Consider the following 26,607-nt stretch of genomic DNA (forward strand, 5'->3'; position numbering starts at 1 on the left):
GTGATCTGGGGAGTCTGTATGTTTTGGGGTCTTTTGGGGCGATTGTCAAAGTACTCTCTTAGTCTCATCTTTCTTCCAATTTTGTAGTGGTCCACTGACCAATTGAAGGAATTAAAAGGGTTGGTAGGGATAAATGATAAACCTTTAGACAAAAGAGATTTTTCTGCCGGGGTCAAAACATGGGAGGATAAATTAAAAATTAACTCCTGCCCCCCTTCCCCCTTCCCATGTTCCTGGAGGAACAATAATGTTGATAACATAGTATATAGCATCAGTGATTTTCTATGATTTGTGGTATTTATTATTTTGCAATTCTCTTTAAGTATGGTTCTTGTTTATTTTTTCCTTGCCTGGGTTTGCATTATGTATTGTTTTGTAGGTAGAATAATGATATCAAACACTGGAGAGCAAATTTTTGCCAACATCGTTTGCAATGGTGATGACCGATTTTGGTAGCGATTGTATCGATAGTGGCAAATTTTAAATGTGTGGTTTATTGTTGTTTTTTAATATATACTGAGCAAAAGCTGGCTGAACGGCAATAGTATACCCTGATAAAACCATTAGCCTAATGATTTATAGTTTAAAATATATATATCAGCGTATCCCGACTTTGGAACGCAAATGGCGGCACCAGGAAGCATTTATAATATATTGAAACGCATGGGAAGCGCTGCTGATAGGCTGATATACAGCGCATCACTACAGTGATGACGCGGACCAACTTCCGGGTACGTATGGACGCGTCAATGACACGCATTACCAGGAAGAGGAAATCCATCTATGCAGATGGAAAGCACGCCGCTCGCCATGTGAACGCGGCAGCATGCAGGTGCAATTCCAGCAAGATGGGTAAGTTACACTGCACCTGATGCTATTAACTTGGTCTTAGACACTTGTATATGATTGGCTAGAATTGTGTGACTCTGACCTTTGAGGCGGAGCACATTGGTATTTCAGGGGGTCTGTGACTGATTCAGTTAGCTGCTGCTCTAATGGAGTGATACACCATAAGCTGTCTTGACAAAGGGTCGCTCTATGGCCCGAAACGTCGACTGTGCTTGATGATTTTAAGTGACATGGAATAAAGTCTTGCCTTTTAACAGTGGATGAAGTCTGGTGAGTGCGCTTTTGTTGCTACAAACAACAACTTGTTTGGATATCTATGTCATGCATTGGAGGACTTTTGCTATGACCTAAGTTATATGAAGCACCCCAGCAGTTGTCACCAAGGAGTTTTGTGAGTGCCTACTTTCTATCCAGTATATATTGGAGGACTTGTTGGATTGAGTCTCTCTTAAAGGGGCACCCATTTGAAGGAAAACCACGAAGTTGATACAATTATATTTATCTTAATACTTCTTTTTGTTATATTGTATGTGTTCTAATATGCATTAATGTGTGCAGCACTCCATGTAAGCAGAATTGTTACATTGTTTTTATATATATCTCTCCAGTGTTTGATTAGTTGTGCTTTAGTATCTGTTTTCTGCAAGATGGCTGCCAGTATAGGCCTTCTAGATGAGGGTATGCTTAGTGACGCTGAAAATGTACAAATTAGTCTCACAGATGATGAGGTTGATAAAATACTCTTCAACGAAATAGAGTTTAGCAAACTCCCCACAGAAACCCCAACAGATCGTTACAATAAACTAAATAAATTAGAAAAACGAGAAATAGATCTGTTGCTCCACGGGCAATTCCTTTCGGATTATTACCGGAAAAAGAGGATACCCCGGGGATTCAGGATTGCCAATACCCCCACCATCGGGCGCAGGAATCCGGGCTTCTGCGTCAGGTGGTGTGGGGTATTGAACAAATGCTCCTTAGATCTAATAGCATTAGTGATAGAGGAGGTGGGGGGTGAACTTACTAAGGTAAAAAGTGAAATTAAAGATTGTGAGAAAGAGTCACTGAGCATCCTAAAAAATGATAAAAATGAGGACTGGTTAGGCCGTCTGCAGGAACAGATAGAGAAGTATAAAATCGAATTAGTGGCATTTAAAAGGAAGAAATTAGAACAGGTTAACCAAGACTACCAATTGCACAGCGTTTATCGCTGGCTCGCAGGTGATGGGGCTAAAAGAAATAATCAGGGAAGATTTGGTAGAACGCAGAGAGCACCCAGATGGCAGAGGGATAACGATTCCGATAGATATAATTCCTACTCTTCATCGGATGCAGAATCTAACGATATCCTACCGCCATCTGGATTAGCATCCACCTCCACGGCTTTTTTAGATCGTGGCCTGGGCCTGAAAGATGGACCAAAGGGAAGAAAAGGCCGCACCCAAGGCGCGGTGGGTGGAAGAGGAAGAGGGCGTCCAAGGGGAAGGGGGAAGGGGGGCAGGAGTTAATTTTTAATTTATCCTCCCATGTTTTGACCCCGGCAGAAAAATCTCTTTTGTCTAAAGGTTTATCATTTATCCCTACCAACCCTTTTAATTCCTTCAATTGGTCAGTGGACCACTACAAAATTGGAAGGAAGATGAGACTAAGAGAGTACTTTGACAATCGCCCCAAAAGACCCCAAAACATACAGACTCCCCAGATCACCCCAACTTTGACTAAAAAATTTAAAAAGAACAGTCATTTTGACCCTCCCTCCAGAAATGCGAGTCTCAAGACATTCTTGAGGGTAATTGATAGAGATTGCAGGGAAACTGAAAACCAGACAAAAAAATGTTTTGATAATTTAAGTTCAAGTGAGAGACAAGCTTTGACCTCCTTAAAAAATAATGACAAACTTATAATACGAAATGCAGATAAAGGAGGGGCAGTGGTTCTGCAGGACTTTGAGACATACAATAAAGAAGTCCAGAGACAACTAGCGGACCACATGACATATCATAAAGTTGCAAAGAATCCGATGCAGATGGTAAAAAACAAGGCTGATGCCTTGATTAAATTAGGTGGTGATCAGGGATGGTTGGATGAGGACGAAATTGAATTCCTAACAGTGGCACATCCGGTTTGTCCGGTATTATATACCTTGCCAAAGGTCCACAAGACGTTTGTGGACCCACCGGGACGTCCCATTATCTCGGCCAGGGGTTCAGTTCTACAGCCCCTGGCCAAATTTCTAGATTACCATCTTCAGCCCCTGGTCAGAGACACCTCTACCTACCTAAAAGACACTGGCCATTTGCTTAAGGATTTAGACCAAATTGGTGTTTTACCAGATGATGTGGTGTTGGGCACGCTTGATGTGTGCTCGCTGTACACAATTATACCCCATATTGATGGTCTTGCTGCAGTGGGAGAGGCTTTACAAACACGCAAAAGTAAAAACCCCCCAACTGAATTTTTATTGTCACTCCTTGAATTGGTTTTGAAAGAAAATCACTTTATGTACGAAGGTAGCCATTTTGTACAGCTAGCGGGGACGGCTATGGGGTCCAATGTGGCCCCTAGCTACGCGAACTTGTACATGGACCTGTACGAGAGAACCCACATAATACCTACATATGGTGAGAACCTACTGTATTTTAAACGTTTTATTGATGACGTGATTGTTATCTGGCGTGGTGATGTGGATACATTTAATGATATGGTGACCCATTTAAATGTGATTGCGAGTCCGGTGCGTTTTACAGCTACTTGCAGTACTGTTGGGATTAATTTCCTAGATGTAACCATCTCGCAGAAAGATGGCGGACTACAATATACACTCTTCAGGAAAGAGACTGATCGCAACACATTATTGTGGGCTACAAGTCACCACCCACCAAAGCTGAAGATGAATTTACCTGTATCCCAATTCCTCCGGGTACTCCGCAATAACTCCAATGGTGAAACTGCTGAGGAACAAGTGGCGGAGTGTTTTGAGAGATTCCTTATAAGAGGATACAACAAGAAAGACGTCGAGAGATGCCTCAGGAAGGCCAGAGCCACTCACCAGACCAAACCTGATACAGATAACAAGACCGTACAGGAGCGCCTGGTACTTAATGTACATTGTGATACTAATCTGAGTACAACACAGAACTCGATACGCAAGAATTGGCATTTGATCGATACGGATCCAGCCTTCAAGAAATTGAAAGGTACTAAGCCACTATTAAGCATCACAAGAGGTCGTAACCTAAAGGACACTTTATATCGTACAAGCACAAGACACTTAGAAGTACCAGATAGCAACTGGATGACTAAGAGAAAAGGATGCTTCAAGTGTCTAGGATGCTCGACCTGCCAAGGATTGATGGTGGGTTCATTCTTCTGTCACCCACACAGTGGGAAGAAGATCTTTTTGCGCCACAGGTTACATTGCCTATTAGACCACATAATCTACTACTTGATATGTCCATGTGGATTGTCATATGTGGGAAAAACTATAAGAACTCTGCGCGAAAGAATAAGCCAACATAAATCCACCATCCGGGCTGCATTAGCTACAGGTACCACAGACAAACCAGTAGCAATGCATTTTTTGAGTGCTAAACATCAGGTTTCGAACCTCCGATATATGGTGATAGATTGGATACCCCCGTCACCAAGAGGGGGTGATCGAGGACTGACCCTCCTTAAAAAAGAGGCTTTCTGGATACACCATCTTGAAACAGTAGCACCGAAAGGGCTAAATGAAAAAAACACTCTGACCATGTTCCTGGAGGAACAATAATGTTGATAACATAGTATATAGCATCAGTGATTTTCTATGATTTGTGGTATTTATTATTTTGCAATTCTCTTTAAGTATGGTTCTTGTTTATTTTTTCCTTGCCTGGGTTTGCATTATGTATTGTTTTGTAGGTAGAATAATGATATCAAACACTGGAGAGCAAATTTTTGCCAACATCGTTTGCAATGGTGATGACCGATTTTGGTAGCGATTGTATCGATAGTGGCAAATTTTAAATGTGTGGTTTATTGTTGTTTTTTAATATATACTGAGCAAAAGCTGGCTGAACGGCAATAGTATACCCTGATAAAACCATTAGCCTAATGATTTATAGTTTAAAATATATATATCAGCGTATCCCGACTTTGGAACGCAAATGGCGGCACCAGGAAGCATTTATAATATATTGAAACGCATGGGAAGCGCTGCCGATAGGCTGATATACAGCGCATCACTACAGTGATGACGCGGACCAACTTCCGGGTACGTATGGACGCGTCAATGACACGCATTACCAGGAAGAGGAAATCCATCTATGCAGATGGAACGCACGCCGCTCGCCATGTGAACGCGGCAGCATGCAGGTGCAATTCCAGCAAGATGGGTAAGTTACACTGCACCTGATGCTATTAACTTGGTCTTAGACACTTGTATATGATTGGCTAGAATTGTGTGACTCTGACCTTTGAGGCGGAGCACATTGGTATTTCAGGGGGTCTGTGACTGATTCAGTTAGCTGCTGCTCTAATGGAGTGATACACCATAAGCTGTCTTGACAAAGGGTCGCTCTATGGCCCGAAACGTCGACTGTGCTTGATGATTTTAAGTGACATGGAATAAAGTCTTGCCTTTTAACAGTGGATGAAGTCTGGTGAGTGCGCTTTTGTTGCTACAAACAACAACTTGTTTGGATATCTATCTATCTATATATATCTTTATCTATCTATTTGTTTTTATGTTATACTTTATTTAACTGATTCTGCCACTGGAAGCATGTACTGTATAAATTATTGTTAATTAATTACAATTAAAACAATTAGCTTAGAAGGTACTGAATTTGCACATTTAAATGGCAGCCCTACAATATCTAGGGCAGGGATCCTCAAACTATTTTGCTCTGGGACCCCATCATACAAAAAAAATAATGACAGCACCCCAGCAAGTTACTGCAGAAGGTCACCACATCACATGTGTAGGCAGCAGACAGCACATACATGGCAGCATTGTGGAGGCACAAAATGATGTGAGGAGTCTAAAATAGACAATTAAATAGATTTTCCAGACTCCTTGAATCACTGACTGAGATTAGATAAATCATCAGCCTGATGGTCAGCAACATCGAGACGCGACCCCATGCTGAGAAGGTCGGGACCCACTTTGGGGTCAGGACCCACAGTTTGAGAACCGCTGATCTAGGGAGACAGAACACCAATCTCAAAACTAGGATCGGAAACTATTTTGATATGGAGAGTGCACAATGGTATGTACATTAATAGGCAAGCCAATAACCCGATATAACAGGATAAAAATTTATTAAGCACACTTAAAAAATTCAAATTACCCATGTACCGTAAAACATAGGCCCTTATTCTGATCGGTGCGGCCGGAGCCGAATATGCGGCCAGGACCGTGCGTGCGAAACCCCGCCTTCCATACGGATCGCCAACTCCATCCGTATGCGGTAAGAAGCTGGCCGAACGGACCGCATGTGTATTTTTCACGGAATACGCCTCCTCCATCTAAGGGAACCTCCCCCATCATTCGATGGTCGCAGACCATCGAATGCAGGACCGAATGCTCCACCAGCTCCCGCAACCTCAGACCACACGGACATGTTTCCGTGCAAAAGCAGGGATCTGGGCGGGCAGCTGACATCCGGCGATGTCATATGTCCGCCCCCTACACATGCGTCACAACTGCATTACCATACGTACGCCCAGCGTTTGCATGGGAACGCCCATGAAACGCGGGGCGTATGCATATGGTAATGAGCCCAAATAGCCCTTCATGCCCCTCTCCACCCCCTGTTCGGAGTGTTCACAGATCATGCGGGATTTGGCCGTACGCCCCGCTCGCACATGCGCAGAGACGCCTCTGCACATGCGCAGACACAAAACATCGGCGGGCCGAACGCACGCGGATATATCCGCACCGACCAGAATAAGGGCCATTGTGACATAAATACAGTACAGTGATGGAAGTCTGGACCTCACCAAACAATAGTGGTTGCGGTGGAATGTCCCGTGGTGGACAGCTTAGCCGTATCTGAATAAGGAATTTTACCGAAAAGCGTTACATGGACTCATCTGTGAAATAGATCTATGTGTTGTTGGACAAGCCTGTTGCAGTGGTGCCAAGCTGCCCAGCCTGGGACCTTCCTTGTTTACTCCATATGCCCATCGCTATTGTTTGATGAGGTCCAGACTTCAATCCCTCCACTGTATTTTATGTCACTATGGACCTGATTCTGGTTGACTCGGTAAGCTGGGAAGCTCGCAGTTTACCAAGTCACAGAGGACCTACCCCGCTGAATCACGACCCCCGTCGTCGCTGTATCCCCTCGCAACCATAAAGATGCACTCCCTCGCATGTGCCAGCAGCAGGAGAAATCATTCCATGGTTGCCAACCATGGAACGATTTATCCTGCCTTCGCAAATATAAGTCATTGGAGACTGAATTATATTTGTGGGCAACCAGACGAAGATGGGGGGGGTTATATGACGTCAGCCTCCCACTTCTCATCCTGACCCCATTCCCAAGTGAACGGCCAGCATTTTCATGGGGACGCCCACAAAAGAATGTGCTTTCCCATGTGCGTGACCTGGGCTCGCCAACCCACGCCCCTGCCCGCACTGCTCCCTGCAAACAGGATGGTGACTACGTAAGTCTATGAGTCCATTCTCCAAGAGAACCTGCACATGTCCATAACTCATTATGTGTATGCACAGAAAAAAACATTTCCCCCGGTGTGAGCAATTTAAATGTTTTTAATACATTTTTATCCCATAATATCGAGTTATTGGCTTGCCTATTGTATCCCATTGTCCTCCCTCCATATCAATAGTATTTCCTATCCTATCCTAATTAATAACAATGGCACTAACAAGCAAACCTAATGATTATTTCTACATACTAGCAATGATGTCACACTCTTCATACAACACGACTTTGATGTGGGGGAGCAGTGAGAGCGGCAGGATCAGACAGTTGGTGGCAGCTTATTGTTAAATCAGGCGGTTTAGGTTTATAGGCTTATTGTTTGCAATCTGCAGCTGAACAAGTAAAACATTGCTCTTTTAATTATATATAAAGGAGGCCTTCTGTCAATATCGCAGATACAAGCGGATGCAGCATCGGATCACCATCGTGATCAAGATGCGATGGAGGCAGACTATAACTAGACATAAGACAGCTCATAATGGCCACCTGTGAGGCTAGTAAATATGCATTGGAACGTGCAGACACTGGCCTCACCACCCCCAGAAATCAGGGCAGATGACCCACTGCTTTCTGTAAAGTCGGGCAGCACACAGTCAGTAATGCTGCTGAATGGGGGAACTGCGAGTGATCTTGCAGAAGTTGACATGCATATATACACACCTCTCTAAACATCAGAGAAGTACGTAAACAGAACAATCACCGGTACTTATGTAGTATCTGGGCGTCCGATTTAGAAACCGGGTCGGATCGGTAGCATCGCATCGCATGCGACCAAATCGTATGCGATGCGATGCGATGGTCCCGATTTTTCCAGAGGATTCAATGTTAAAATGGTCTGAGTCCATTTTAACATAGAATTCAATGGGAAAAAGGGGTCATTTTCCTTTCCCCACTATCCAAGTGGGCATGGAGTTGGATATAAACCTGTGGTGAGCGTAGCGAGCCACCGAGCCCGAAGTGTGGCGAGCGTAGCGAGCCCCGCGAGGGGACACAGAATACTTTTTAAGAAATCTGCGTTCGCTCGCCACGCTTCGGGCTCGGTGGCTCGCTGCGCTCGCCACGCTTTATAAAATCAACTCTATGCCCACTTGGATAGTCGGGAAATGAACAGGACCTTGTTAACATTGAATCCTATACAAAATCGCATCAAATCGCATGTGATATCGCATGCGATTCGATGTGACTTTGTCGAAAATCGCGTAGAATCGCATCTGATTGTATGCCTTAAGGTAAGGCATACAATCAGAAAATCGGCAGCTCAGATACTACATAAGTACCCAATCACCATGGGCCAAATGTAACAGGGTATGACAATCAGAAAGTGAGAAATTTTTGGAGAGATTTCCCATTTTTTTTTAAAAAGCGGCAATCAATTACATGGCGAAGGCAACCTGTTTTTTCAGTGTAAATAATTGGTGCTTTAACCCCTTCCCGACATTTGACGTACATTTACGTCATGGTCGGGATGTACTTCCCGACACATGGCATAAATGTACGTCATGCCATTTAACTGTCACCGCGTCTATAGACGCGGTGACAGAGGGACGATGTCTGCTGTCCCTGACAGCAGACATCTTCCCTCATTGCCCAGGGAGGGCAGCGATGCCCCCGCCCATCGGCGATCGCTGTGATTGGCTGTTCAATGTGAACAGCCAATTACAGCGTTTTCTGTGTACCGGCGAATAACGTTCGCCGGTGACACAGGGATCGTTGGTGATTGGTGCTGTTAAGTACAGCACCAATCACCACCGGGTGTAAGGGTGACACTGGTGTCACCCCACCTCACCCCACCTGCCCCCAAAAGGCTGTGATTGGTCCGTCGGAACGACGGACCAATCACAGCCATTACACCACATAGAAAATACCGGAGACAGCTCTGCAGCCGCCATTCCGGTCAGGAACAGCGTGCAGAGCGGTCTCCGTGCCCATCTGTGCCCTATACTGACCTGATCAGCGTTGGTGGCATCCGTGCTGCCAGCTCCTGTGACTTCCTGGTGCGAGTGTTGCTGCTGCTGCTGCTGCAGCAGCGTCATTGTGTCAGAAATTGTGTGATATAATTTTGTATCTGCTGCCCCCTGCTGCCCCCCTTTTGTGCTGATTAGTATAAACTAACTGATCAGCACCTTTTTTGGGGTGCAGGTTTTTTTTTTTATATATACCCTGTCAGGTTGCACCCACAGTTGTGTGCCTGCTGCCCCTCTCTGCTAATCAGTGTTGCATCACTGATCAGCAGTTGTTGTTTTTTTGGAGAGTGCTGTGGGGTTAAATTGTTTTTACACCCACGGTGCTTTTGTGGGTGTCCTGTGCCCGCTGAGTGCTGATCAGTGACGTACATCACTGATCAGCATTTTTGGCACAGGGTTGATCTAATATTTTTTTTTTTTGATCAAATTTCTGTTGCCTTTGCCTCATCCGCAGTTTTTTTAAACTTTTTTTTTTTTTGGAGAGTGCTGTGGGGTTAAATTGTTTTTACACCCACGGTGCTTTTGTGGGTGTCCTGTGCCCGCTGAGTGCTGATCAGTGACGTACATCACTGATCAGCATTTTTGGCACAGGGTTGATCTAATATTTTTTTTTTTTTATCAAATTTCTGTTGCCTTTGCCTCATCAGCAGTTTTTTTAAATTTTTTTTTTTTTGGAGAGTACTATGGGGTTAAATTGTTTTTACACCCACAGTGCTTTTGTGGGTGTCCTGTGCCCGCTGAGCGCTGATCAGTGACGTACATCACTGATCAGCATTTTTGGCACAGGGTTGATCTAATATTTTTTTTTGATCAAATTTCTGTTGCCTTTGCCTCATCAGCAGTTTTTTTTTATTTTATTTTTTTGGAGAGTGCTGTGGGATTTTTTTTTTTAATTGTTTTTACACCCACGGTGCTTTTGTGGGTGTCCTGTGCCCGCTGAGCGCTGATCAGTGACGTACATCACTGATCAGCATTTTTGGCACAGGGTTGATCTAATATTTTTTTTTGATCAAATTTCTGTTGCCTTTGCCTCATCAGCAGTTTTTTTTTATTTATTTTTTTTGGAGAGTGCTATGGGATTTTTTTTTAAATAGTTTTTACACCCACGGTGCTTTTGTGGGTGTCCTATGCCCGCTGAGCGCTGATCAGTGACGGACGTTACTGACCAACATCTGTGCTCAATTTTTGGCGCAGGAGCTTTTTTTTTTCTTTTAACTTACACGTGTTAAAGCACTACATACACACTACATACCCCCCCCCGTGTTGAAATAAAGTTTGTACCCCCCCCCTACACTATACACTACACTTAAAAATAATAAAAATGTCCCAATCATCGCAAAGACTGTTTTCAGCGGAGGAGGCATATGCCCTTCTTGCCTCTGACACTGACACAGCCAGTGAAGTAAGCGATGAATTGGCATTTGTCTTAAGCTCCTCTTCCTCCTCTAGTGATGAGGGACCCCCTCAAAGACGCCCCCGTAGAGCAGCTGAGACCCCCCCCCCCCCCCCAATGATTGATCTCGTATGGACCCCACCACCAGACAATTTTGAGCCCCAGGTTCCTGAGTTTTTGGCCAACCCAGGAATCCAATTTGATAGTACAGGCCTCAAAGAAATTGACTTTTTCAAAGTCTTTTTCTCTGATGATTTTATAAATTTAATGGTGGACCAAAGTAATTTATATGCCCAGCAGTTTATTGCCCAAAACCCCACGTCATCATTTGCTAGGTGGACCCCTGTAGATGCAGTAGAGATGATGACGTTTTGGGGTCTGGTGTTACATATGGGCATAGTTAAAAAGCCAGAAATTAGGCAATATTGGAGTACAGATGTTCTGTACAGCACCCCACTTCATCGTATGGCCATGACCCGGACTCGTTTTGAGATGATCCTTAAATTTTTGCATTACAACGATAATACACAGTGCCCACCCAGAGATGATCCCACCTTTGACCGGCTATTTAAAGTCAGGCCGGTCATTGATCATTTCAGCGCCAAATTTGCTGAGATGTACATCCCCCAAAAATTCATTTGTGTAGACGAGTCACTTATACATTTTAAAGGAAGGGTTAAATTCCGCCAGTACCTTCCCAATAAGAGGGCAAGGTATGGCATAAAAATGTATAAGCTGTGCGAAAGTACCTCAGGGTACACCCACAGGTTTAGGGTATATGAAGGGAAGGACACAAGAATTGAACCGCCAGAATGTCCCCCCTCCCTCGTAGGTGTTAGTGGAAAGATTGTCAGGGATTTAGGAGGTTATTCTGATCGTAGCGGCCAAACGTGCGTACGTTCACTATTAACGTACGCTCTCCGTACGCGGCCGTTGGGGTTAAGTCCACCCACAAGTCAGCCGCATACGTACGGCCAGAAACACCGTCAAAGGGGAGTGGCGTACAATTGAGCGTACGCCAACGTACACGGACGGGCCAGCCCTTACACTCCGACAACTGGCGTACAACTGAGCGTACGCCACCGTTTACGGACGACTCTCGTCCGTCTTCCTACCGACTTCTTGCGGAGATCTGAGCGTACGCCAGCTTGCACGGACGGGTCCCTATTGTTTTCAATGGAAAACTCAGCTTATGTCACCGCTCGTGAGAGTGAGCGTACGTCCGTGCACGCTGGCATACCCTTCACATATATGGACCTGCAAATCTTGCCTTTCAACTACAAATCAGACAATTAATTAATTATTCTAATTGTTATTCAATTATTGTTTTCTATTAACTCAATTGTCTACCTTAATAAAGACCCGAATAAAACAACATTTTAAACCTCATTACATGTATATTTGTTATGTTCTAATGTGGCATTTTAATCACTATCTATGTGTCCCCATATTGCTGTTACTTTTAAATCAAGTTATGTTGGTGTTTCTGTATATGTACTAAATTATGTCCATAATTAGTTTGTCCAAAATGTGTAACATGTATACCTACCCTGATGTTATGTGTGATGTTTTAATCTAACAACATTAAACATTCATGCATTTTCACTATGTGTTATTTTACTCAAAAACACACACATTCACACATCAATCATTACCCCTCACCTGAAATTACAAATATAACTTACATTACACATCTGTATGTACCTACCCTTACAAGCCCTCTAACATATTTATTATTAAAAACACAGGCAACTTCTATCTGAACTTAAACTTTTATTATGAACAAACATAATAAGGGGGGGGGCAGGGATAAAAATAAATTAAATGCGGGCCTCCAAACGTAAAAAAAGAAGATTTAAATAAAAAAGGGTAAGGAATATCTCCCGCAAGATGTTGTCCACCTCCTCCTGGTGCTGTTCAGTGTCTGTAGTGAAGGGATAAAAAAAAAAAAATTATATATAACATACACAAATGTTTGTTGTATTTGTACATAATAAAAGTTGTGAGTTATGTGTGAAGGCCACATACATTTTTAAACTACATTGAAGATGGGTCTGCTGTAAACACAGTACTAAAAAATAATATATTAACACACACATACTGTACATAGTAAATAACATTAATTAAATTACTCCTTCTTGGATGAATGTATGCTGTATCCCAATTGGTAGTTTGGTTTTGGGGAACTCTCCTCTAACCTCACAATTAGGCTGTGCTATTTAAGGGTTATGACATTGTTGCGGCTTAAGCACTCCTTACTATTTTAAATTTAGGACATTGCTGTACAAATTACAGGCCTAAAGCTATGTTTGTAAAGCATGCATCCGCATGGCCTCACACACTATTAACAAAACAATCTATAAATTTATGTTGCACATCATGCTGGGAAGTGGAGTTACCCAACACCTGGACCCACATAACTACAACACCACTAATGTCGGATATCTCTGTCACGGCCGCGGTTAGGACGCGCCGCTCACCTGTTCATCTCCGGCGGCGGGGCCTGCGGGCCATCCGTCCGGGTGCAGGGCGGGGAGCGCGGCGTTTAGGTCTTCCGGCCGCGACCATCCTTCTGGGGCCTGCGGCACACGCGTCCAGGAAGAGAACTAGCCAAAGTTGTTTGTCTCCAGTCCGGGCGCCGCCATGTTGTCGTAGCCAGCCAATGGTTCAGAACCCCAGTTCAGCTCCTCCAATCAAGATCTGCCCTGGGGGATAAAGCAGAGCCCTCTGGGGCATACAAGCGCCAGTGCTTTGTTGTCAATCGCTGTGGAGGAAGCTTCAGCCTGTGCTCCTGTCCTTGCCCTGTGATATCCCTGATCCCTGTCTTCGTTACCTGCAGTTCAACACCTGATACCTGGATACCTGCATTTGCATTCTGCTCCCAGCCCTTACAGCGTCACACCTGTTCCCTGGACTTTGCAATTGCACTCTGCCTCCAGCCCTTTCAGGTTTGCTACAGTCTCTCAAGCCTCTGCACATGCTGCAGTCCTGCGTGTCTGTTGACACATCTCCACTCCTGCTGTCGACCAGCTGCACCTGTTGCCAGCCCTGCGTGTCTGTTGACACATCTCCACTCCTGCTGTCGACCAGCTGCACCTGTTGCCAGCCCTGCGTGTCTGTTGACACATCTCCACTCCTGCTGTCGACCAGCTGCACCTGCTGCCAGCCCTGCGTGCCTGTTGACACATCTCCACTCCTGCTGTCGACCAGTTGCACCTGCTGCCAGCCCTGCGTGCCTGTTGTCACATCTCCACTCCTGCTGTCGACCCGCTGCTCCTGTCGTCAGTCCTGCGTGTCTGTTGACACATCATCACGTCTGCCTGTGGTCCAAGTTGCACCTACTGCCAGTCTTCCGTGCCTGCGGACGCCTCACCATCCTGCTGTCTGCCTCCGCACCTACTGCCAGTCTTCCGTGCCTGCGGACGCCTCACCATCCTGCTGTCTGCCTCCGCACCTACTGCCAGTCTTCCGTGCCTGCTGACGCCTCACCATCCTGCTGTCTGCCTCCGCACCTACTGCCAGTCTTCTGTGCCTGCTGATGCCCCACTATCCTGCTGTCAGCACCTGCATCTACTGCCAGCCCTCCGTGCCCGCTGACGCTTCTCCATCCTGCTGTCTGCATCTGCACCTGCTGTCAGTCATCGGATGTCGCTGACTTCCGGCGTCTACTGCCCATTGCCGTCTGCCCCCACAGTCAGTCTTTGTGTTCCCCAGTAAGCTAACAGAGACTCTGGGATCTCTCCCATCATTCTGGACTTTCAGTTGTTGCCCAGGTACTTCACTGGGTTTTCCGATCTACAGTTTCATATATGGTCTTGCCTTCTCATGTTGGTGCTACAATAAAGTTATATCATACCTGCTATTCTCCAGTCTCTTTCAAGCCGCAAACACCCAACCTACAGGCCTCAGACAGATCCACAAGGTACCCCTAGCGTGACAGTAAGCACTGGCCCAATGGATCCGTCCGCCAGCCAGGAGTTCTTCCAAAATGTGGTCGCTCGGCTGCGAGCACTGGAGGAATCCCAGCAGCAAGTTACTCAAGCCCTCCAAGGCATATCTCAAAGGCAAGCCTCAAATCCTCCGTCACAGACTGTCTCCCCGTCTTTACGATTGTCTACCCCTTCTAAGTATAATGGTACCCCTCGTACCTGCCGGGGGTTTATCAATCAATGTGAAGTACATTTTTCCCTGCAACCAATGAACTTTCCTTCTGATCGTGTTAAAGTGGCTTACATTGTCTCTTTATTATCAGATTCTGCATTGGACTGGGTCTCCCCACTTTGGGAAAGAAATGATCCTCTGCTCTCCAAGTACTCCGACTTTATTTCTCAATTCAGAAAAATTTTTGACGAACCGGGACGAGTATCTTCTGCTGCTTCAGAAATCCTGCGGATTCGTCAAGGCTCCCGCTCCGTTTCTCAATATGTTATCCACTTTCAAACTGTGGCATCTGAACTGAAATGGAATGAGGAGGCGCTAATTTCCACTTTCTTGGCAGGGTTATCTGAACGCATGAAGGACGAGTTAGCCACCCGAGATCTTCCTACCTCGCTGGGTGAGGTCATATCGCTCTGCAATAGGTTGGACCTCCGTTTCCGTGAGCATCAACTAGAGAGATCCCGGCAAGAGCGAGGCAAGTCTATTCCCGTTTCTCCTCGCCTAGGGCCTACTCCTCCTCCAAATTCTTCTGATGAGCCTATGCAGATCAATCCTACTCGCCTAACTCCCGAAGAACGCCAGAGAAGACGGCGACAGAATTTATGCTTGTACTGTGGGGAATCTGGTCATCTATTAGCCAAATGTACCCGTCGTCCGTTAAACTCCCGGTCCTAGTTGGTTGCGGAGAGGCCAACCTAGGACGAGTAGAAACTTCTCCAATCAAGTCCGACTCTTTGCTGTCCATACAGGTGGTGTTACCCAACGGGTCACTCGCAGTATCTGCTTTACTGGACTCTGGGGCAGCCGCCAATTTTATTTCAGCCCAGTTTGTGTCCTATCATGGCCTGGACTCTCAGAAACTTTCACAGCCACTCCATTTATCTGCCGTAGATGGGAGTCTTATTCCTCAAGCCTCCATTACTCATCGAACTCTGCCCATCAAGATTCAAGTTGGGGCGTTGCATCAGGAAAAATTGTCTTTTTTCATTATTCCTAAAGCGAACCATCCTGTAGTGTTGGGGTTTCCTTGGCTCCAGCAGCATTCTCCAAAAATCAATTGGAGTACTATGGAGGTCCTGTCCTGGGGTACGAACTGCCGTCATACCTGTCTTCCCGAATTAGTGCGCATCCAGTCCACCTCGCCTACGTCTCCTGATCTTCTTCCTCAAGCCTATCAAGCCTTCTCCGACGTCTTCTGTAAAGGTTCAGCCGACAAATTACCTCCGCATCGGTGCTGGGACTGTCCCATCGACCTTATTCCAGGTAAAATGCCTCCAAAGGGCCGAACCTATCCGCTTTCTTTGCCAGAGACAGAAGCCATGTCCCAGTATATTAAAGAGAACTTATTAAAAGGCTTCATCCGGCCTTCCACGTCTCCAGCAGGAGCCGGATTCTTTTTCGTTAAAAAAAAAGATGGAGGTCTGAGGCCCTGTATTGATTATAGGGGACTGAATAACATAACAGTCAAAAATAAGTACCCGTTACCCTTGGTGACTGAGTTGTTTGACCGAATCAAAGGGGCTAAAGTCTTCACTAAATTGGATCTCAGAGGAGCCTATAACCTTATCCGTATCCGAGCAGGCGATGAGTGGAAGACAGCTTTTAATACTAGAGACGGTCACTACGAGTACCTTGTTATGCCGTTTGGTCTCAGCAATGCTCCAGCAGTATTCCAAGAATTCATGAACGAATTATTCCGTGATTTACTGTATTATTCCGTGGTTGTTTATCTCGATGACATTCTTATTTTTTCTCAGAATATTCCGGAACACCGTCAGCACGTGAAGGAAGTGTTACAGCGATTGCGATCCAACCAGCTATACTGTAAATTGGAGAAATGCGAATATGAGAAATCTTCAGTTCCTTTTCTTGGTTACATCATTTCAGGTACCGGGTTAAGCATGGATCCTTCTAAAGTGCAAGCAGTTCTTGATTGGCCACAACCTCATACCCTAAAGGCGGTTCAACGCTTCATTGGCTTTTCCAATTATTATAGGAAATTCATCAAAAATTTTTCTTCCATCATTTGTCCCATCACAGCGTTGACTCACAAAGGAGCCAATCCTGCCAAGTGGTCTCCCGAAGCGGTGGCTGCATTTCAGCAATTAAAAAGTGTATTTACTTCAGCTCCAATTCTTCTACAGCCTGATTGTTCTCGCACGTTTATTCTGGAGGTAGATGCCTCTTCTGTTGGGGTTGGAGCTGTACTTTCACAGAAGTCTGAGGACGGTCACCTACACCCATGTGGGTTCTTCTCCAGGAAGTTTCTGCCAGCCGAGATGAACTACCCCATTGGTGAACAAGAATTACTAGCCATTAAATTGGCCTTTGAAGAATGGCGGTACTTGTTGGAAGGGGCTAAGTTTCCTATATCCGTCATCACAGACCATAAAAACTTGTTATATTTGCAGAACGCCCAGTGTCTGAACCCCAGACTAGCCCGATGGGCCTTATTCTTCACGAGGTTCGAGTTTGTGTTATCTTTCCGTCCTGGGTCTCAAAATGGCAAAGCGGACGCACTCTCCAGATCTTTCACGTCCTCTACAGAAGATAGTACCATAAGCCCAGTTCTCAGCCCTACAGTGTTTGCCAAGACTGCTGTAGTATCCATTCCTAGAGGAAAGACTTTTGTTGATCCTGGACTCAGATCATCTTTGCTTCAGTGGGCACACTCCTCTCGTTTTTCTGGTCATTGCGGTATAAAGAAAACTTTAGAATTCATTAAAAGAGCGTACTGGTGGCCGTCCATGAGGAAAGATGTCACTGACTTCATAGCATCCTGTACCCAGTGTTCTCGTCACAAATCTTCTCGTCAAGCACCAGCTGGTCTTTTACAACCATTATCCATTCCTGAGTCACCCTGGTCACACATATCGATGGACTTTGTCACCGATCTGCCTCTTTCACAAGGGTTCAACACGATCTGGGTCGTCATCGACCGTTTCTCCAAGATGGCCCATTTTGTTCCATTGAAGGGCCTTCCGTCTGCTCCTAAATTGGCCCAAATATTCATAGCTGAAATATTTCGTCTACATGGCCTTCCGAGAGAAATTGTTTCTGACAGAGGGGTACAATTTGTATCAAAGTTTTGGAGAGCGTTGTGTAGTGCTTTACAGGTAAAGCTGAATTTTTCTTCATCTTATCATCCGCAGTCCAATGGTCAAACAGAAAGAGTAAATCAAGATTTGGAGGCCTTTTTACGCCTGTATCTGTCCTCCTCGCAAGACAATTGGAAGGAGCTTCTGCCTTGGGCCGAATTTGCACATAACAACTCTTATCATTCCTCCACCGAAAAGACTCCCTTCTTTATTGTGTATGGCCGTAATCCACGTGTTCCAGAATTCCAAAATCTTCCTGTTTTTGATATACCAGCAGTTAATTCGTCTGTCCAATTTTTCTCAAGCGTTTGGAGGAATGTTCATGCTTCATTAGAGAAAGCCTCCCAACGTTACAAGAAATTCTCTGATCGGCACAGACGGGCAGCTCCGAAACTCAAGGTGGGTGACAGAGTTTGGCTCTCCACCAAAAATATTAGACTCAAAGTTCCGTCTATGAAGTTTGCACCTCGATTCATTGGGCCATATACAGTAATTTCTGTGATCTCTCCATTGGCTTATAAATTACAGTTGCCTCGTTCTTTGAAAATTTCTAATACATTCCACATCTCTTTATTAAGACCATTGATATTAAATCGATTCCAGAATAAAGTACCCAAATCTCCTCAGCCTCAAGCTCATCATGATGTTGCTTTTGAAATTAAAAAAATTGTGGACTCTAAAGTTCGTTCAGGGCAAGTCCAGTATCTGGTAGACTGGAAAGGCTTCGGTCCAGAGGAACGATCCTGGGTGGATGCTGCTCGCGTCGATGCTCCCACTTTGGTCCGTAAGTTTCATCAACAATATCCAAGAAAACCATGGAAGTGTCCAGAGTCCACTTCAAAAGGGGGGGGTGCTGTCACGGCCGCGGTTAGGACGCGCCACTCACCTGTTCATCTCCGGCGGCGGGGCCTGCGGGCCATCCGTCCGGGTGCAGGGCGGGGAGCGCGGCGTTTAGGTCTTCCGGCCGCGACCATCCTTCTGGGGCCTGCGGCACACGCGTCCAGCATGAGAGCTAGCCAAAGTTGTTTGTCTCCAGTCCGGGCGCCGCCATGTTGTCGTAGCCAGCCAATGGTTCAGAACCCCAGTTCAGCTCCTCCAATCAAGATCTGCCCTGGGGGATAAAGCAGATCCCTCTGGGGCATACAAGCGCCAGTGCTTTGTTGTCAATCCCTGTGGAGGAAGCTTCAGCCTGTGCTCCTGTCCTTGCCCTGTGATATCCCTGATCCCTGTCTTCGTTACCTGCAGTTCAACACCTGATACCTGGATACCTGCATTTGCATTCTGCTCCCAGCCCTTACAGCGTCACACCTGTTCCCTGGACTTTGCAATTGCACTCTGCCTCCAGCCCTTTCAGGTTTGCTACAGTCTCTCAAGCCTCTGCACATGCTGCAGTCCTGCGTGTCTGTTGACACATCTCCACTCCTGCTGTCGACCAGCTGCACCTGTTGCCAGCCCTGCATGTCTGTTGACACATCTCCACTCCTGCTGTCGACCAGCTGCACCTGTTGCCAGCCCTGCGTGTCTGTTGACGCATCTCCACTCCTGCTGTCGACCAGCTGCACCTGCTGCCAGCCCTGCGTGCCTGTTGACACATCTCCACTCCTGCTGTCGACCAGTTGCACCTGCTGCCAGCCCTGCGTGTCTGTTGTCACATCTCCACTCCTGCTGTCGACCCGCTGCTCCTGTCGTCAGTCCTGCGTGTCTGTTGACACATCATCACGTCTGCCTGTGGTCCAAGTTGCACCTACTGCCAGTCTTCCGTGCCTGCGGACGCCTCACCATCCTGCTGTCTGCCTCCGCACCTACTGCCAGTCTTCCGTGCCTGCGGACGCCTCACCATCCTGCTGTCTGCCTCCGCACCTACTGCCAGTCTTCCGTGCCTGCTGACGCCTCACCATCCTGCTGTCTGCCTCCGCACCTACTGCCAGTCTTCTGTGCCTGCTGACGCCCCACTATCCTGCTGTCAGCACCTGCATCTACTGCCAGCCCTCCGTGCCCGCTGACGCTTCTCCATCCTGCTGTCTGCATCTGCACCTGCTGTCAGTCATCGGATGTCGCTGACTTCCGGCGTCTACTGCCCATTGCCGTCTGCCCCCACAGTCAGTCTTTGTGTTCCCCAGTAAGCTAACAGAGACTCTGGGATCTCTCCCATCATTCTGGACTTTCAGTTGTTGCCCAGGTACTTCACTGGGTTTTCCGATCTACAGTTTCATATATGGTCTTGCCTTCTCATGTTGGTGCTACAATAAAGAGTTATATCAAACCTGCTATTCTCCAGTCTCCTTCAAGCCGCAAACACCCAACCTCCAGGTCTCAGACAGATCCACAAGGTACCCCTAGCGTGACAATCTCATTGGATGTACTGTTATGTCAATTATTCAAGGGGTGAGGCATGGCCACACTCCAAAAAACCACCAAGGGGACCCTTGTTCCTGGAGAAGGACAGGCCACACCTCATGGTCGCCCTGCAGTGATATGTTGCAACTATTGTTGATGTTGGATACACATATGTGGTTGTTGTGATTGTTTATGTGTAGAAATGTGTAGGTAAACATTAGACACATTATTTACTTATGGCTACTTGAGCCATCCTGCTCGCCGCTGGTTGGGTGTGCGGTGGTTGGGGGGGTCAGGAGCAAGGGGGATAGGACATGGGATACTGGTAGTGGGTGTGAGTGGGGATTGGAGAGGTTTGGGGGTGGGTGGTGGAGAGGTGTAGGGGGGTTTGAAATGGGGTGGGGAGGGGGTGGGGGTAGGGTAGGGGGTGGGGGTAGGGGTGGGGGTAGGGGGTTGGGGTAGGGGAGGGGGTGGGGGTTGGGGAGGGGGTGGGGGTGTGGGTGGGGGTGGGGGTTGGGGAGGGGGTGGGGGTGTGGGTGGGGGTGGGGGTTGGGGTGGGGGTTGGGGAAGGGGTGGGGGTGGGGGTTGGGGAAGGGGTGGGGGTGGGGGTTGGGGAGGGGGTGGCGGTTGGGGAAGGGGTGGGGGTTGGGGAGGGGGTGGGGGTGGGGGTTGGGGAGGGGGTGGGGGAAGGGGATTGCGAAATTTGGTGGGCCCCAGCTTGACCCATTGTCTCCTCCTCTTCCTCCTCCTCTTCCTCCTCCTCTTCCTCCTCCTCTTCCGGCTGTTCCTGGGCTGCCTGCTCCTGGGCTGCCTGGTCCCGGGCTGCCTGGTCCCGGGCTGCCTGCTCCCGGGCTTCTATGTGGGCTCTTGCCCGTGCTGAAATGTTCATGTTGATGGCATAGAAATCGAAGATTGGGTTTCATAAAAAAGTGGGAAAGAAAAATTCACATTAGTCATGCTCATAACCTTCCAAATTATCATTGCTGTTATATTTCAGACATTTATCATGCAAACTAATTGATATGCTACACCCAAAAACTGAGCAACTACTTTAACCCCCCCTATACACCCCCTATACACCCATATACACCCCATATACACCCCATATACACCCCATATACACCCCATATACACCCATATACACACCCTATACACCCCCTATACACCCCATATACACCCCCTATACACCCCCTATACACCCCCTATACACCCCATATACACCCCATATACACCCATATACACACCCTATACACCCCCTATACACCCCATATACACCCCCTATACACCCCATATACACCCCCTATACACCCCATATACACCCCATATACACCCCCTATACACCCCCTATACACCCCATATACACCCCCTATACACCCCCTATACACACCCTATACACCCCCTATACACCCCATATACACCCCCTATACACCCCCTATACACCCCATATACACCCCATATACACCCATATACACACCCTATACACCCCCTATACACCCCCTATACACCCCATATACACCCCCTATACACCCCCTATACACCCCATATACACCCATATACACACCCTATACACCCCCTATACACCCCCTATACACCCCCTATACACCCCATATACACCCATATACACACCCTATACACCCCCTATACACCCCATATACACCCCCTATACACCCCATATACACCCATATACACCCCATATACACCCACATACTCAGGAACATATTTATAAAAAGTACAGAAATCATTTGCAAAAAAACGCAGACATACTAGTAATAAAAACTTACATCGGGCAATATGGCGGCGAAGTGTAGATAGTAACACTGGCTGCCGCCGGCGCAGGTCAGACCAGCGCCGCTCCACTTGGCCCAGGCTTCTGCGGACGCCGGTCCGGGTGTAGATTAGGCGGCGGGCAGCAGTATACGCCCACCGCTTGTCCATGTTGGACACATATGGGCCCCTGGGCCCCAGGTGACGGTCCATGACCTCAACCAAGGCCAACAGCTCCTGTGTCGAAAACGCCCTAGCCCTGGTTGAAGTCATAGTGGCAATGGCGCAGTTAATAATTGCAGGTACATATATCACTTTTGGTGCTTGCTGATTGGTGTAAAAAATTTTTGTTTGGTATTAACTTTATTAATCCTTCTTACATTAACAAACTGGATGCGAATAGAAACTTACGCGGACCGTTCCGATATACACACACCATAACCAACAGCATGCATTCAATGTATAGAGAGGAACTGTATATACAGTGTGCGTAAAAGAATACACGCAACCGTCTACTAATAAATACGCTGCTTAAAGGGGCACAATACACCGATTTCCATGGAGAGACGTACTGTATATACAGTGTGCGGAAAACAATACACGCAACCGTCTACTAATAAATACGCTGCTTAAAGGGGCACAATACACCGATTTCCATGGAGAGACGTACTGTATATACAGTGTGCGGAAAATAATACACGCAACCGTCTACTAATAAATACGCTGCTTAAAGGGGCACAATACACCGATTTCCATGGAGAGACGTACTGTATATACAGTGTGCGGAAAATAATACACGCAACCGTCTACTAATAAATACGCTGCTTAAAGGGGCACAATACTCCGATTTCCATGGAGAGACGTACTGTATATACAGTGTGCGGAAAATAATACACGCAACCGTCTACTAATAAATACGCTGCTTAAAGGGGCACAATACACCGATTTCCATGGAGAGACGTACTGTATATACAGTGTGCGGAAAATAATACACGCAACCGTCTACTAATAAATACGCTGCTTAAAGGGGCACAATACACCGATTTCCATGGAGAGACGTACTGTATATACAGTGTGCGGAAAATAATACACGCAACCGTCTACTAATAAATACGCTGCTAAAAGGGGCACAATGCAACATGTTGGTGTATGACAATTTCATACTCATTACATATGTAAGGAAAGCATTATAACGTGATGTTTTGAAATGTGACTCACAAAGCATACACGAACTCCAAAAGATACCAGCTGACAACACTCATTGGAATGACAGGTGCACACATTTCACGATGTAGCACACAATGCTCCACAACCTGTGTATGTGCATATACAGGTGATTGATCAGGTGCGTTGAGACCTGCGTAATTTAAGCGGCAATTATCGGCGGGAAATATCGGCGTAAATTAGCAACTACATTGCGGGGAAAAATATACGCCCCCTTGTTCATGGCGGGAGATTAACATATAAATATTCAGGCAAATGCAGGCCAGAATTGCTGCAAACATGTCTAGCTCAGACGATTTCGCAGCTGAGGACGCTCTACAGAGAGCTACAGCAGAATCCCTGCTTCAAGCTTTACAGCTCAAGAGAGAAGTAGCCTGCAAGACCAAGCGGGCCCCTCACTAACAGGCCCTGTTCAACCTCCACCAGCTCCACAAGGGCCAAGCAACCAGCCAGAACAAGAGGTTGCATCTCTCCAAACAGGTGTGACCCAGCAGGTGCATGGTGAGAGAACTGGGGCCACCAGAAAACGAGCTGCAACATCTAGGGTGAGGACTGAGCAGGATACCACCACCAAAAAGAGAAACCCTGCATTTGTAGAGGCAGAATTAAGAATTTTAGTGCCCAGAGCACACGAATGGATCGAATTGCCAACCAGGAAGCCGGGTGCCAGTGCAAGGAGAAACCTTTGGGACAAGATCACAGAGGAAGTGAACCAGGTGTCACCAGTGGTCAGAGATTGGCTATCGGTGAAGAAAAGGCAAGTGTGTTTGTCCCCCTGATAATGTCATATGTGTGTACATATGTTACATGTATGTTTTGAGAATAATAGAAAGGTGTGTTTGTAGATAGTGCTACACTTCAATGTCACATGTGAACACAACCATGTCTAATAACCCACATTGATATATGAAACATGCACCATTGGTGTGATGTGAGGTTATGGGCACAGTTCTGCTCATGTGAAGTATGTGAAGTATGTGATGGGACAAGAGAAAGTGTGTTTTGGAAAGAGTTGTTGTAAAGGTGCCCATACACGTTACAATTATTGTATACAATATTGTATACAATATCGCATCTCATAGCATATCGGTTTAGCGATGAGTACAAAAAGTATGTGCAGCACATACTTTTTGTACTAGATCTCATCTCATCTGATCTCATCGCAAAACCGATATGCTATGAGATGCAATATTGTATACAATAATTGTAACGTGTATGGGCACCTTTACATGTTCCATATGATGCAACTGAAACAAGAATGAGTAAACTGTGCACATGTAGCTGGTGAGAAACTACACATCCCAGTATGCCATCCCATAGTTAAATGACTCCATAATAACCACACTGTCAAGCTATGATGGAATGTGTAGTTTCACAACAGGTGGAGGTGCCTAATTTGGCCATGGATGATGTCATTTCTGCATAGTGATCTATGTATGTGCATTTAGTGGCCTAATGAATGAGATGAGACACTGAAATGCCTCCTAATGGAGACATTAATGTGTGTGTGGGACACATATGGCTAAAAAACATAAGATCACCCACACTAGGAAATGTCACGTAGTCATGATGTTCACTAGCACAGTGGTGCACATATCTCATGGTGATATTTGTATTTTTAAACTTGTAGGTGGACAGACTTCAAATCGACACTGAAGAGGAAGATGACTGACCGGTACAACCACAGCATGTCCACCGGGAGAGGTCCTATGCCCGATAATTTGGAGTATACCCCCCTGGAGCAGGACGCCTTGGACGTCATTGATGTGGCCGAGGTCAGGCGGAGGTCTTTGATGCTGCTTTTGATGGTAAGTCACAGTAATGCATTGTATTTTGAAAGATATTTTTTAGTGCGTATGTGATGGTGACATTGTTTTCAATTATTATCCTAGCAGAGGCAGAAACCCAGGATGAACCGGCAGCATCTTCCTCTGCAGAGCCACAGGTGGAGCAAGTGGTCCAGCCTCCACCAAGAAGACACCCCCAGCCCCAGCCACAGGAGACATGGGATGAGAGCGTGATGGTGATGCTTGAGAGGATCGAGCAGCAAGGGGTGGATGCTGCGCTCCGTCAGCAGCAGATTGGGGAATTTTTGGAGGATTGGAAGGCCACAAACAGGCAGCAGTGTGAGGCCTTCAACCGCATGAATGACACTCTGGCGGCTGGCATGCAAAGCATTGGCCAACACCTCAGCCGCCTGAATGACATTCTTGCGGAGCTGCTGACCACCGCCAGGTCCCTAAGGGACAATCCCCCATCTGCTGGCCCACCCCAAGCTGCTCCCCAACCTTCCACCTCTGCTGACCCTCCTGTGTCCACTAGGGGAAGACGCCGCAAGCCATCTGAGCCAAAGGCCCCTGTCCCCAAGGCCCCATCTAAAAGGGGGAAAAAAGGGCCCAAATAATGAGACCTGGTTCACTTCCTCTGTGGTTGGACCCCAAATGTTTAAATTGCACTGGACATCCACTTCCTGAGTTGGCCATCGATCCATTTTCGTGCCATGGGCATTAAAGTTCTTATTTTGACCTCTACAAAAGCAGGATAAATTTTTGGTGGTGTGTATCTTGCTTAGTATTCACCCTGGTTGTTGCAGTACGTATTCTGGTGTCCCCATTTCTTTCACCATTGCATTTGCAGGGTAACACATGTTTGGAGATATGCAACCTCTTGTTCTGGCTGTTTTTTTATTTTTGTGTGTATTTTATTTGTTTATTTGATTTATGACATGAAAGTGTCAAATAAGCTGTGATGCTGAACAGCAAATAAATTTATTTTACCAATTAAAACAAAATTGTTGTATGTGTAATTTCTTGTGTGAAACAAATACTACATTTATGTGTACTTACTGACCAGGGTAAATTTGAACATTTGTTGAAGTGTGGTAGAAGTTTCCCATGTGTAACCCTCTCCATGGCCATTCCCATGTTCCTATCCAACTTTTCCCTGCTAATTAGTTTGTGTCAGCACATGTGCAGAGCAACTTAATAGGTGAGAAAGCAGTTTGTGTGCAGGTGAGGTAGCTCCTACAGTAGTAGGTAAAAGCAGGTCCAGAACAATGCTTTCCTCATGGAGTGGGTGAGGCAGACAAACAAGGGTGAAAAGGTACA

The 26,607-nt window shown here is 46.3% G+C and overlaps 1 protein-coding gene across 2 annotated transcripts in view; it reads left to right on the top strand.

Annotated features, from left to right (window-relative positions):
• LOC146020203 (uncharacterized) overlaps positions 1-26,607 on the top strand; it is a 117,713-nt gene that overhangs the window by 43,411 nt on the left and 47,695 nt on the right. The gene's annotated exons all lie outside the window — the stretch shown is intronic.

Source organism: Crinia signifera, chromosome 7, assembly GCF_055691185.1.
Source record: "Crinia signifera chromosome 7, ASM5569118v1, whole genome shotgun sequence".
Taxonomy (NCBI): Eukaryota; Metazoa; Chordata; class Amphibia; order Anura; family Myobatrachidae; genus Crinia; species Crinia signifera.